This window comes from Macrobrachium rosenbergii, chromosome 32 (genome assembly GCF_040412425.1).
Source record: "Macrobrachium rosenbergii isolate ZJJX-2024 chromosome 32, ASM4041242v1, whole genome shotgun sequence".
Classification (NCBI taxonomy): domain Eukaryota; kingdom Metazoa; phylum Arthropoda; class Malacostraca; order Decapoda; family Palaemonidae; genus Macrobrachium; species Macrobrachium rosenbergii.
In genome coordinates, this window is record NC_089772.1 from 5,958,362 (window position 1) to 5,974,124 (window position 15,763).

At 35.4% G+C, this 15,763-nt stretch overlaps 1 protein-coding gene across 7 annotated transcripts in view; it reads left to right on the plus strand.

Moving 5' to 3' along the window:
• LOC136855625 (zinc finger protein 385D-like) overlaps nucleotides 1–15,763 on the plus strand; it is a 1,128,591-nt gene that overhangs the window by 629,306 nt on the left and 483,522 nt on the right. For 5 of the 7 annotated variants that reach the window (XM_067132760.1, XM_067132764.1, XM_067132759.1 and 2 more), the window contains one exon: nucleotides 15,631–15,763. This exon is cut by the window's right edge and continues 1 nt beyond it. The exons of the other annotated variants lie outside the window; for them this stretch is intronic. The gene's annotated coding sequence lies outside the window, so the exon portion shown is untranslated. The remainder of the gene's footprint in view (nucleotides 1–15,630) is intronic. 7 annotated transcript variants of the gene reach the window in all.

Consider the following 15,763-nt stretch of genomic DNA (forward strand, 5'->3'; position numbering starts at 1 on the left):
ATGTATATATTGCCTTCAACGTCGTACGACGCAAAGGATCCCTGTGAAATTCCGCCCCTTGTGTCTTCCCAGTTCTTCACTTCCACAAATCTCAAAGTATCTGCAGCCTTCGGACTCACAGTTCTCAACCAAGTAGTTCTGGTTTTGTGACCTTTCTGTCCCCCACAGGAGCCCAGCTGAAGTGTCTCGCACAAATCTTTACGGGGCTGTGGGAAGGATATGTCCAAACTACTTTCATTTCCCTTTTATCATTATCTCCCTACAAATGGAGCCTCCACGTTTTCCTTCACAGTACGATATTTCATTTTATGCTGCCACCTGACTGGTAATGTTCTTTTGGATACGTTGCTCTCAAATCGACAGAATTTCTTCAATATAATTTCACTGTCATTCTGGGATCCATGTCCGTATTGCAATAATGCACGATTTTTCTTTCGTATATAACTTGAATTTAATTAAATTAAAAAATGTTATTCAGCCTGACCATTGTTTGATTATCCCTTTTTAGTCTTTTGGTAAATTCAAAACTCAGAGAACCAGAACTAGATATTATTGTTCAGAATTATTTGAAAGACAACCTTATTAATCCTTTCTCTGTCTAGCACTATATTATATCTTTGTGCATACTCTCTTCTCATTATTTTTTATGTATACTTTATTTCTGTCTCTAGATATATAATGATTCTGCCAAGCAAATTTTGTTATCTTTGTTACCTTACTCCAGGTTTAAACTGGAATAAGATAACAAAGATAACAAAACTTGCATAGTAGAATGCATTGTACATCTAGAGACAGAAATTAAGTATATATACATAAAGAATAATGAGAAGAGAGTATTCACAAAGATATAATATAGTGCTAGAAAGAGAAAGAATGAATAAGGTTGTCCTCTCCCTCTCTAACCGCGTTATCCATCATAACACCATTGAAAAGTGCAAACAGCAAAGGTGATATATCATCCCCTTGAATGATACGCCAACTGAAAATTAGCTTGGCAAGGCTCCATCATCTTTACCTTTGCATCTGAGTCGTTCGTTCATGGATTTTTTCAATCAGTGTCACATATTTAAGGAATATCATAAAGATGTAATACTGGTTTGTGAATGTTGTCGGGTGCTTTCTCGTAAACGACGAAAACCATCAGAAGATTTTGATATTCGCTACATTGCTGCATCGTAATTTACTTTACACAAATATTTGATTCATTTCTGTCCGCCCTCAGATCTTAAAAACTACTGAGGCTAGAGGTCTGCAAATTGGTATGTTGATCATCCAGCCTCCATTCATCAAACATACCAAATTACAGCCCTCTACGGTCAGTAGTTTTGATTTTATTTAAGGTTAAAGTTAGCCATGACCGTGCATCTGGCAGCGCTATTGGACAGGCCACCACCGCCACCGGGCCGTAGCTGAAAGTTTCATGGGCCGCGGCTCATACAGCATTATAAGTTGTACAGAAACCTCGATTGCGCCGAAGAAACTTCGGCGCATTTTGTACTTGTTCTTTCTCCAGCCAATTGAGAATAAGCATATTGAATAACCTCATTATGACCTACGCCAGTGCAATGTTTCTGTGACATCTTTGCTGACTGTCAGTTCTCAGTCATCATGCTTTGTTTCATCATTCCATATTTTCCAAACCTGTAGCTATTATACGAGTCTTGGTTTTCGGCTAAAATCACAAATACTGAGATTCCATCATCACAGCTCAGTACTTGTCCCTCCCAAGCTGCTCCATTGTCGGGTCTACTTCGAAAATCGTGAATTTATTCGTCACTTCTTCAGCTCTTGGTGTATCAGTCAGATGTCTCCCTCTCAACCTATATTCATGGCATCATAAAGATGTTCCTTACAGCGGTGTCATCGTGCTTTTCTGGTGTTATCAATGACTCATCCCTCCAATTGACAAGTATTTTCTTGCCTTTTCTTTTAACCTCTTAATATTTCGTTAACAACTGTGGGCTACTCTGAGACCGCCTGTTTTTCTCTTTTCATGCTTATAATTTTATATATATATATATATATATATATATATATATATATATATATATATATATACATATAAATGTATATATATATATATATATATATATATATATTTATATATATACATACATACATACACATACGTATATGTATGTGTACATATGTGTGTATTATACATATATATGTGTGCATATAAACATATCTAGTGTGTTCAAAACTTGTGCAGTGATCATCAGCTGCCAGTAACTTGCACCAGTATATTCGTCAAGACTATTTTTTATGCAAAACAATTGATGTATGTATATATATATACATATGTATATATATACATACATACATACATAAATATATATATATATATATATATATATATATATATATATATATATATATATATATATATATATATATATATATATATATATATTGTACACCATTATTCCCATGGTGGTGCTATAGAACTTACATAACATAAATACAAAGCCACATACTGTTGTAAGGATAGTCTATATTCATAACAATTAGTAGCCAACTCATCGTGTAACACTGCCTTCGTGTCTACATGTGACAGAAATATAATCTGCTCATCTGCGTCAACATGAATTTGACATTAGCGCTCTGTCAGGTTTTGCGCGTCGTTTATTTTCTTTTACCGTTTCTGGTTTTCCTGACTCATCGTACACTATTTTTTCGTACCGTATGGTTCTTCTGTCTTTATATACAAAGACATTCAGCATGGAACTGCTATCGTAACTCTGCTGAAATAGTTCGGCGTCTTTTATTACTGTCGGCACACATTACTATCAAAAAGAAAACAGTCTTGTCACCGCAGGTATGTGGCACCTCATTAGAATGTCTCTAACCTCTCTTTGCAGGATGAGAAATCAAATTCTTAATCTTTCAAAAGCTCTGACCACTGGTGGTCTTTCTTTGTTTTTAATGCTGGTGATTAAGAGGAAATGGATCCCCTCCGATGCAAATCATAAGAAATAAAGACTATGGTCAACATACGATCCGATCAACTCAAAGAAAGTAGTTTCTTTAGAAATATATACTCTATAGATAGATAGATAGATAGATATATGCATATATATATATATATATATATATATATATATATATATATATAGATAGATAGAGATAGATAGATATATGCATATATATATATATATGTATATATATATATATATATATATATATATATATATATATATATATATATGTGTGTGTGTGTGTGTGTGTGTGTGTGTGTGTGTCTGTGTGCGCGTGATTGTAAGTTGTGGAAGTTTTCTGCACTCGGGGCTAATGCACAATTCAGCATTTTAAGAATGATTGTCTTTTCATTTCTCAGGAGTCATCCCTTAAAAGGAAACGATTAATGCTGAAAATGTGTACAAACGTGTCTGAGTGCACTATATGTATTTCTAAAAGCCACAATGACTTCATAGATTTCCGATATCCTAATACTTAATGGAAAAGCTGTCAACTCGAGGTCTTGATGTCGAAATGGGAAATCTGTGAAGACCTCACATGAGATGGGAAGATAGTTTGCTATGCAGAAGAATGAGAATCGATTTCCGCTCATTCATAGACATAAACGCATCTGTCGAATTCAGATGCATTATACCGGAGCTAAGATCCTCACTCTAGTAACCAAAAGCTGAACGTTTTTGGCATTCATTTCTTATGAACTCGTTTGTTTACAAGTTAAACCAGTTAAAGATGCATCCGTTGCTGATTTCATAAACAAGATTAATTGAACGGTGTTTTCTTGTGGAGGCATAAGTTTGTGAAATTAATGAACTACAGCCTATGGAAAAATGTGTCTGGTTGTGTTATCTTTGGAAGGAGAAACGCTTTCTAAATAACAAATAAACATTGCTTGTTCATAGCCAAGAATAATTTGATTTTACTATACCCTAGACATGAGATTTGCTTTTCCTTATCCTACGTTAACACTGTATATAATTTCAAGCTAAAGAGCAGGAAACGGGACAAATGTACGCGTGTATGACTCCAAATCTTTTGTCAAACTGGTTAAAATGGTCACAGAATTATTAATGAATTACTGAAGTTTACGCAACATTTAGAAGCCGACTGAAGTTGGATGGAGGTACACATCTTGACCGGCGAAATGAAATGAAGCGTAAAGAATCTGGAACTAATTTAATTAAATTTTGTGGAGGAGTCTGCTCGAAGAGAGAGAGAGAGAGAGAGAGAGAGAGAGAGAGAGAGAGAGAGAGAGAGAGAGAAATTAATACTCCTCGGAAAGCTTTGTAATGGTCTCTTTCATTCCTTACCCTTCGACCATGCTTGGCATATCTCTCCTTCAACCCACAGCATTCTTCAGAGTTCTTCCTCCAACTTCTTCGCCTCTATCTCCTGTTTCCTGATTTCTCTCAGATTCTCTCTTTCTCCTCATTTATTGCTTCTTGCTTTATTCGCTCACCTCATTCCCGTAACCAGTCGCCCCTGGCCCACTCCCTCCCCGCCTCCGGAGGCATTTGGCGCTGGTACTTTGCTTGCTGAGGGGAAGTTGCTGCACTTCCCTGCCTTCTCCTTTGCGTTCTTCCTCGAGTTCTTCCTCACTCTCCTTCGGGAGTTGCAGCTGCTTATGGCTGCTGCTAAGCCATTGTTAGGGCCTGGGCTAAAAGGACTGCATTCCCTGGCTCGAACAAAAGACGGAACTCAGAAGGTGGTCTGCGTACCTCCATCTTCGCTCCTAATTTGCTTTTCACCTTTTTTATTCCTCCTCCTCCTCCTCCTCCTCCTCCTCCTCCTCCTCCTCCTCCTCCTCCTCCTCCTCCTCCTCAGCCCTCACCCTCCTATCCCTTCCAGTGCTCGCATCTCCTTCAGCTCCTTCCCTCTGGAAGTCTTAGCTGGAAGGGAACTAGCAAGTGAAAATTAAATTAAACTGATAGTTAATCCATCTGCTCAATCTGTTTCTGAATTTTCATCATTGTATATATATACATATACACTATATATATATATATATATATATATATATATATATTATATATATATATATAAAAGGGTTACTGATCAAATTCGCTGTATTACAAATACTTGGAGCATCCACCCCGGCCGCAACTGCCATCCAGGCAATACCTGTTATACCTATGAAACAACAGTTGTATGAATAATCATTTGAGAACATAAGAACAACTCACTGAATTGGAAGACTCTCAGTATCCACCAGAATAATCAGCTGGTCTGATCCTCTGTTCTTTCATTCTGTGCGATGTTTTCCTCTTTCATTTCATGCTGGTAGACTATTGCTCTTCTCTCAGTAAGCTAGTGTTAACATTCTCCTTTTTGATTACGGTGGCACCTTCTTGTATCTTGCTGCGAAGAGGGATACAAACTGAACTTCGTTTTAGTTTTTGTAAAAGAAAACTATTGAGATGGCTGTTTGTCTGTCCGTCCGCACTTTTTCTGTCCGTCCTTAGATCTTAAAAACTACTGAGGCTAGAGGGCTGCAAATTGGTATGTTGATCATCCACCCTCCAGTCATCAAACATACTAAATTACAGCCCGCTATCCTCAGTAGTTTTTATTTTATTTAAGGTTAAGTTTATCCACGATCGTGCGTCTGGCACCGCTATAGGTGCCAACAACACAGGCCACCACCGGGCCATGGCTGAAAGGTTCATGGGCCGCGGCTGAGAGTTTCATACAGCATTATACACCGTACAAAAAACTCGATTGCGCCGAAGAAACTGCGGCGAATTTTTTACTTGTTTTCTTAAATAAATCATAAATCAACCATGCATGTGAGTTTGCCTGAAGAAATAAACAGGAAAAACGAAGTCGTGATTACAGTCCGCCTGAAGAAACAAATCAGTACGACTGAAACAAAAACAGACTTTTGCTTGTTGGAAGAAATTAAATATGCCTCAAGCCAGCACAGAACTAGCTGTAATTAATCAGAGACATTGCGAGTGGAACAAAATTGATGAGACAGAAGTAAATTTATAAAAAAGAACTGTAGTCACAGGAAAGAAACACAGGCCTCACGAGATTCTGTATAATCAAACGGCTTTCGGTGGCTGACACCTGAAGAGAGAGAGAGAGAGAGAGAGAGAGAGAGAGAGAGAGAGAGAGAGAGATCACAAACGTGAGTGGAAAACAAAAAGAGATAGTAAATAAATTCGAAGTCTGAATGATTCCAAAAAACTGAGGGATAGACAATGAGACTTATGGGAAGAAAGCGAAGAAGGATGAGATAAGCAATAGATAATGTCTTAGAGTAAGTAAACCATGAAATGTCAGTAAACAAGAGGAAGACAGACAGACAGACAAAAGAGGGGAGAGAGATTGCTAAATACAATTAAGAAAATGTCTTCTTCATAAAAGGATGCATTTGCCATTCTTATTAAACTTCATGGGGGTGGGCTGGGGGTGGTGTGAGAGAGAGAGAGAACATAAGGCGAATAAACGAAATGGCTTTTGTATGAGAGAGAGAGAGAGAGAGAGAGAGAGAGAGAGAGAGAGAGAGAGAGAGAGAGAGAGTTGTGCTATTCCAAGCCCTAGTTTCATGACAGATTATAATCAATAAGGTTACCTTACGTGGACCCGAAGGGAGGCCATAGCGACAATTAGCGTGATGAATCCACCTTTATTCTTGCCGTAATGAATACCGAGTCGTTTTTACCCTCGTCAGATTTCTTGGCGTAATAGCAGTGTTTATATTTTTTCATTATCTTGCTCCCCGGGAGTTCTGATTATAAGTAAACAAACACGAAAAAAGTTGAATCATGAAATTTTTCCTATCTTTTTTTTCTCTCTGATTATCTGGAAAGAGAAGTGTCTAAAAACGGAATACAGGAAAAATAATTGATCTCTGACTCCCTACAGCAAAGCAAAATAGAGAACAAAGATTTACAAAAGCTGAATGTAAGAAGGTTCAGTGAATTGATTGTGGATATTTTTCCAATTTGACTCCTCAGGAATGAATGAATAAGAAAACATTATTTGAGTATCTGGTAAAACTATCAAAGAGAGAGAGAGAGAGAGAGAGAGAGAGAGAGAGAGAGAGAGAGAGAGAGAGAGAGAGAGAGAGAGAGTATTTGGCCAGCAGTCTGAAAAAAGAATCCTTTCTTCTTTGAAATCTAGAAAGAGAGAATTTAGAGTGACCCCACCTTGTTTTTGAGAATTCCACGGGGGAGGGGGTGGGGAGACTTTTCATGACTATGGAAAAGGGAGAAGTTGAAGACGTTCGCCACACACACACACACTCCAAACACTTCGGTGCAAACACACTGTTGGTGTAAGCTTTTCCGTTTCAGTATATCTCAACGCATTTGTTAAGAAAACCGGTCCTGAAAGCCTGTAATATAGTTTTGTATCCAAATGTAGTAGAACAGAGCAATTTATAAAACAGCAAAGGGGTCCACTCTAAAAGGCAAAGGAATGGCATTTCACGCAAACTAGAAACAGACAGCTAGAACGAAAAACAAATTCAAGAAAAAAAAAAAAGTGTTGTCGAAGAATCGCTGGAGATAATCAAGATTTTTTCCTCTCTCTCTCTCTCTCTCTCTCTCTCTCTCTCTCTCTCTCTCTCTCTCTCTCTCTCTCTCTTATTCGCAGGAAAAATATCGCATTCAAGTCGCACTGTCCCAAAATCCAGAGGGTCTCTCGAGAACAAATCCTTTTGTTTTGCGGACTCTAAAAATATGCTTCTAGAAACGACAAGCAATTTCTTCTGGTAAATGTACGGCGGACGTACGCGGCAAGGTCCCTGGTGTTTTGCACGTGCAACAAACAACCAGACTTCTGTTGCGTCACTTAGGGTCAGAGATGAGTTTCTTCCTTCTTTTTTTTTCTTTTTCTTCACTTGTTTCATAACACGAAGGGATTTCTAAGGGGATGGATCGAGTAACGATTATGGTTCCATTCCATATTTCAGAAATAAATGTATATAATCTTTTTTCCTGACAATACTGCCGTCTTTATAACTCCTTTTTTTACATTTAGGGTGAGCAACTAAAGGTTAGCAGAAATACACAATGTCATTATTGTTGGTTTCATTTTAAATAAAGGTAAACATGAATTATGAACGCTAGGAAACTTGTCTTTTATCAAAAAAAATATGATGGATTGTCAAAAAAAAAGCAAAATGAATTTCTCACGTATATATTTCTATGCTTATTTTAGAAGCATATTTGTACTGCTATTCTCCGGGCTGTAATCCAATACAGGTAATTTGCCTACACAGTCATTACAGAAGTATGCCGTGTTTATCCCCTATTTTCCCTTCCATATTTAAACTCTGGAATGGTGCATGGCTTAATGTTCCCAGAGTCTTGTAGTTGATAGACTTCCGTAATCATCGGTTGGATAAAATAAAGCCAATTTACCGCCACTGGAAGGAGAACGTAGGGGATAAAAAATAAGCATGCTATAAAAAAAAGTGGGGCAGACCTACTTCTCAGTTCTCTGATTGCACAAGAGAAAGTAAAAGCATTGTGGCTTTAAATCTAATTAATTTTTTCCGTATGAGCTGTAAATAAGGAAGCAGTACAAAGGACTGCTTGGCGCCGTAACGTCCACTCGTAATATATTGCTCCATTTATTGTGCACAAACGCGTTGCAAGAGTTTCTCCCCCTCTCTCTTATTGTCTTATTGTTTGTGTATGTATGTGTATATATATATATATATATATATATATATATATATATATATATATATATATATATATATATATATATATAAAATATTATATATATATATAGTATATATATATAAAATATATATATATATGTATATATGTATGTATATATATATATATATATATAGTATATGTATATGTATATGTATATGTATGTATATATATATATATATATATATATATATATATATATATATATATATATATATATATATATACAGTGGGTTGTAAGTGAACAGATTGTGTGATTTAAGGGATATACCCAACATTATTTGTCTTATATATCCTTAAAGTTCTATCATTAACTGAAATGTCTTATAACGTTTGATTAAAAATACTATGAAGGTGCGTTTTCATGAGTTTAGAAGTAGTACTGAAAACTTCCACTGAAAATTAAGATACACACAAAACACACACACACTAATATATGTGTATATATATACATATATATATACATATAAATATACACATACATACATACATGTATATATACATGTGTATATATATATATATGTAAATATAAATGGATGTATGTATGTATGTATGTGCGTGTGCATGTTCCAGCATAACTCTGAAATGTATTGACCAATATCAACCAAACTTGGGATACATATGACTTACTATCTCTTCCAGAATACTGTGGGGGTAAGACATCACTAACATCAAAAGACAACAAAGGGGTGGGGATTGGGAAGGGCTTCCCTGAAACGTGAATATTGCTCGCTAGAACACCTTGCCAACTGCTATAGTAAAACTTGGTAGCGCACACAATAGCTACGTAGATAATAATAATAATAATAATAATTGTCATGCTGGTGCTGCTGCACTACTGCAAATTTAATAATAATGAGACTGTAAAGGTTTCGTTAAATAGCGTTCCTCTTTTTAAAATCAGTGCATAACTGATAATTCCCTGAATTCCGTTCAGGCCATAATGCATCAGTCCCATAATTTATGTCAGGATTTTTTCGCATTTCTGTCAGACATAATCACATTACAACATGAAAAATGCAAATGATTTCCTGTCGTTTTTCTGGTCGTAATTGCAATGCACGATGTTATCTAACCCTACTGTAAATTTTTTTGCCTAGGCAATGATCGACATCCGTGTAAAAACTTCCAACTTTGCCACGTGATATCAGTGTATGTTTTGTGGTACATACCTATCTATTTACACACACAAATATATGTATATATATATATATATGTATGTATATATATATATATATATATGTATATATATAATGTATATGTTTTTATATAAATATACATATATATACATATATATATATATATATATATATATATATACATATACATATATATATATATATATATATATATATATATATATATATATATATATATATATATATATTTATATATATATATATATATATATATATATATATATATATATATATATATATATATATATATATATATATATATATATATATATATATATATTGTGAATGTTTTCAGCATAAGCCTCTTTCCCCTCAGAGGCTGTGGTACCAGAGGTATTACCATTTAGGTATTTGCCAGGTATTTATGCTGTGACGTTTCAACACTAATCATTTTCCTCTTGCAGGGAGTAGCTATGCGAAAAAAAAAAAAAAAAAAATTTATCGGACAATTCTACTTGCTCACACTAACTGCTCTCTCGCGGATGATTTCCAGGAAAGGTTTACAGAACACTCGTCAGCTGCACAGTTAACTCCTTACATATCTTCCTTCATAATGCCTCTTTCGCTGCACCAATCCAGCAGTTTCTAAGTCTTAATCCTCAACATTCACTACTACGTACATTCTCAAATTTAGACTCACCGCTGATTCCGTAGCAACATTCAGATTTCATGTGGTCAATCCTCCACACTTAGTAAATCCTCGAGGAAGCATTTCTCTTTAGCAATTTTTATTCTCAGATACAGTTGCTCACTAAATATTAATTGAATCCACTTCAATAAACAGCATCTTCTATTTCTCTTTAAAGAATACTATCATTTTTTTCACAGTGACAGAAATTGACTGAAATTTCACTCATTCCATCCTCTGCTTTTATATTTATCCTCTCTGTATCCTGCTTTATGATTATCCATTTTTCTAGCAACTGTACTTCAAATGATTCCCTTTTTTCCATCACCAACCAACACATTTCTGCCCTCTCTAATTACTGCTTTTATTTCTTTCTTCCTACCCTCCCATGCTTACAAAACTACTCTTTGATCCTGTGACCCGCAGTCTTGAATCTGCGTTTGGACATTCCACTGATTCTCTTACTGTAATTGCTCTCCAAAAGATTGTGAAGGTATTTCATCATTAAAGAATGCGACAGTCGAGGAGGATAATTGCCCTCAATAAATAATGAATTGTTTTGTGTCCTTTAATCGCGCGTAATTATTACGGTCTCAGATGATAGTTACTGTTGAACCAAAATGTAATTATATGCTGTTTCGAATTTTTGTAGGTAGGGGCATTTACACACATACACACATACGCGCACGCAAACACACACACACATGTATATATGTGTGTGTGTGTAAATATACATATACACATAAATATATATGAATATATATGTATATATATACACACATATATATGTATATGTATGTATTACAATCATTATAAAATTTTCGAGAATAGAAGGAGTGGTGGCAGGCCTCTTGAGGTTTCCGATGCGTGATTCAAGTACATTTACCATTTTCCATTTTGAAGTGAGCTCATCGTGACCTAACTTCCCTCGCGTGACAGAGAGACATATTTCCCTGCTTTGTTTTATTTTCGTGGAAGTGATATCGTTCCCGTAGATGTGTGGAGAAACTTCGGAATATGCTCAGCTTAAATTGTGTATCCTGGCTCCTTTAGTTGGATATCGCTAATACTTACACTCATGTATGCCCATACATAGAGCTTTAAGTGTACAAATTCACACACGCACAAGCACACACACGTACACACACACACATATATATATATATATATATATATATATATATATATATATATATATATATATATATATATATATATATATATATATATAAATACAATATATATATAATGTATGTGAGTTTTCGTTTATGTGTACGTGCATGTTTGTACTTAGACATTTATTTTCTTAATTGTCAGTGATTTGTATAACAAGCTGTTTTTATAGGACGGACGCAGGCTTCTTTGAGGATGAAGTCTTATTTATTTGTTTGCTTCCGTTCCTTTTCTTAATTGTCAGTGTACTTGTTTGTGGATAAACTATTGCTTTTCCTCTAGGCCTTCGTTAAAAGACAATAATGTAGAACGGAAATTAAGGAAAAATGTTTAGCACTTCAAAAAAACGTTTCGTTAAACATAAAAGTATCTGCCACTGTATGCATTATGTATGCTACAGTGGAACCATTCTTTCGACCATCCAGCAATATCCCTTCATACTTCCCTCCTTCCCTCCTCCCGAGGCGCCAGATCAAGTTAAAATCTGCGGGCGCATTTTCATTGAAGGATACGACGTCTGCTGTCGGGAAGTATTTGTGTCAGGGAACCTTCCATTACGAGGGAAGGCTTAACCACTTTAAGTTTCATGGAGAAATGAACGCAACTGCGCCTTGCCGAAGAAATTCGACTGCCTTCGCGTTCACTTTTAATAAAGGAATGCGATCAAAATCCACATGTGGTGTCATTATTGCTTGGTGTACATTTTTTGGAAGATATACCGCATTGGCAGTAGGGTCTGAGTAGTTTCCTTTTAAGGGAATTGTGAAAGAATAATTGGTTGAGAATGTTTATTTCTTTGTATAGGTTTACACAGACTAACCAATGTATACAGTATATATATATATATATATATATATATATATATATATATATATATATATATATATATATATATATATATATATATATATATATATATATATATATATATATTCATATATATTTATATAAATATATATATTCATATGTATATTTATATATATATATATTTATATATATATATATGTATATATATATATATATATATATATATATATATATATATATATATATATATATATATATATATATATATATATATATCATAAGCTTTATTCCATTTTAGAGGGCGTTGCGCCTGAGGGTTAGAGCATTCCTGTTTTCGGCTAGTCTCGAAGGATGAAGTTGCGAGCCCGATGCCATTTTCTCGACCCCAGTTAGAGTTGCTATCAGTTCACGGCAAGGTCGAATAAAATCTCCGGTCTTGCTAATGGAAGCCATTTCTCTAGCACTAAGCCAGGCACCCATATATATATATACATATATATATGTGTGTGTGTGTGTGTGTGTGTATGTATGTATATTGTGTATAAATATATGAATACTTTTCTTCATGTGAGTATAAATAGTTTGACCGAAAATAGCACGTTAATCATAACAACGATGCTCATGATAAAACTTCATACTTCTTTAATCTGTGATTTAGGCTGCAATAGTAATTTGCATGATCGTTGAAATTTGTTCACGGAAAGATAAAACATGCAGGTACTGTAAGTGACCCAGTTTACGGCTTTGCCGAAATGGCAATGTTCTGTTAATTACCCAGTACATCTGTGAATACATAAGTGTATTATCAGGTATGATGCGGTGTACCTGGTACACATGTGCAAGACTTATTTTCATTTAACGCCTGTGACTGCTGTCCGTTGATGTCTTTTTGCTGCGTAATAAGGCTGAACTGTTGACATATGTTTCATATAATGTGTTGGTTACTTTGTCGACGGTCAGCTGTTAAAAGCCATTAAAAGTTATTGTGATGGAAACGAACTCTGCGTCAGAATACGTAGACAGACGCGCGTGGCTTGTCTCCGTGGCTGTTCACTGTCTTTGTGGATTGGTTGTTGAGAGAAGTCAGAGGAAGGACAGCAGATAAAAAAATGAGTCGTGAATGAAATGTGGACTGGTTCATGCCTGCAAAAGACAGTACTAATTGAAGATGGTAAAGGGAAACTACAGATATTAATAAAGGAGTTTGAACTAATTGCAAGAGGAGAAAGTTGACGGTAAATGTGAGGAAGATTAGGAAGGGACAATTAATTTACTATGATTGATGAAAGAATGGAAACGGCTGATTCGAGCTGGCATTTTAGAATAGATGTCATGGATGAAGGTAGGGAAAGCGTGAGTCACCTGGCAAGTGGTTCAAGAAAGGCAACGGGGTCTGTGCAGAAGACTGACAGGAGACTGTGGGTGTCTATGGAAGCTAAGTTGTGCATGTGTGATGAAATTGCTGAACCAACTCTTCCTTTAGAAGTGAAGTGTGGATGCTGGATGAGAATGGAGGGAAAATGTGGAAGGTGGGAAGATGAACTGTTGGCATGGTTATGTGAAGTAAGAAGTTTTTAAAGGGCGAGAAATATGGAGATAAGTGAACAATTTGGTAAAAATGATTTTACAGGTGAAAGCATGGAGACGAGCTTTATGGGGTGGACTGATCATGTGGAAAGAATGGAGGACGATAAGCTGGTGAAAAGAGTAGATCATTCAGAAGCGTTGGAAGGGAAAAGGAGAAGACCTAGAAAGGTTTGAAACATGGCATAAAAAGGCATTGGAAGGAGAGACTCTAATATCCAGGAAACGCGAGACTGCGAGAGATGTAGAAGAGGTGAATAACAGTGCATGAAGGTGGACTTCATACCCTACTTGTGGGTCGTGTGTGTAGGTACACAAAGAAGCTGCTGTTGTGGGAGTTTTCTTCACTTAGGGTTTATCCACAATCCATCAGTTATAGTATGAAAGCTTTTGCTCTGGAACCACCCCCTTCTGAGGAAAAAAAAAATTAATGAAAAATATATATATTATATAAACACCCATTTACACATTGATTGAATGCTTATATATATAATCATATACTTGCATGCTATCAGAGTTCTCGGCTGTTTTGGGCTATTATAAACAGTCTTTTTCGTCATAAAAATCAGAAACAGTCATGCATTAAGATAAAATTTCTTCTTGTCTTCAGAGAAAGATTTTGTCCTTAAGTATACTTGTTTCGAAATAGCTATCTTCTCTAGGGTTATAGCAACTGCACTTTTGAGGCTTTCATTTTATCCTTTCCTGATAAGCTTTTGTTTATTTTTACTAAAGATTTTATTGGACGTTTCATACTCTCCGTTCACTTTCTTTTTCTAACGGAAACGATTCATGACTACAACTATTGCTGTATGCTTCCTACCATTTGCTTTCATTCAGTTTATTCTAAATTGTTATATTGCCTTTTTTCATCGTATTTTCTCTGAACTTCGTTAAGTACTCATCCTATATGCATATATTATTCTATTAACAGACTGTAACAAAATAAGGTTAAATAAAATAGAGTGGGAGATAGATTCGTTCTGTTTCCGTTTTCAGTTTACCATATTTCAGTTTTTATGCTCGATTTCTTGATGGGGGGCTTCTCTCTCACATGGCCTACTGGATCGCTTCTCTGACTCGGTAACACGGTAACATGGTCAGTTCTCCCTCGTTCGCCTGCAAAGGCTGATTCCTGATCTTATTATAATCATCATTATTATTATTATTATTATTATTATTATTATTATTATTATTATTATTATTATTATTATTATTGTTGTTGTTGTTGTTGGTTTAGTCATTGTTATCTGACCTGGAGCACTTATTATTATTATTATTATTATTATTATTATTATTATTATTATTATTATTATTATTATTATTATTATTATTGTGCAGTTAATCAAAACAGACTTGCTAAGGAAGCTTACAAAAGAATATACGCTCACAAGTGACAATAAGAAATAATACAGCCTCACTCACTAAAATTCAGTAAAACATAGACGAAAACAAAAGTAGTTACGGTATTCAATATACAGTGGAGGTCAATTTTATTCCAATTATTCTTAAGTTAATTCTGCTAGTTCAGTACTCATTTACAGAATGCTAGCAAAGCACCTGATTAAAGAGAATTGAAATCTTCCAGGTAAGGACGTGGATGCTGTCGGAGTCCTTGGTGATCCTGAAGTTGATGGCCAGGTAAGCGATTCTCAGCGGGGACTCGACTAATTAACGGCTTACCTGTCTGAGTACAGTACTATGGGATGCTTTAGATGCCA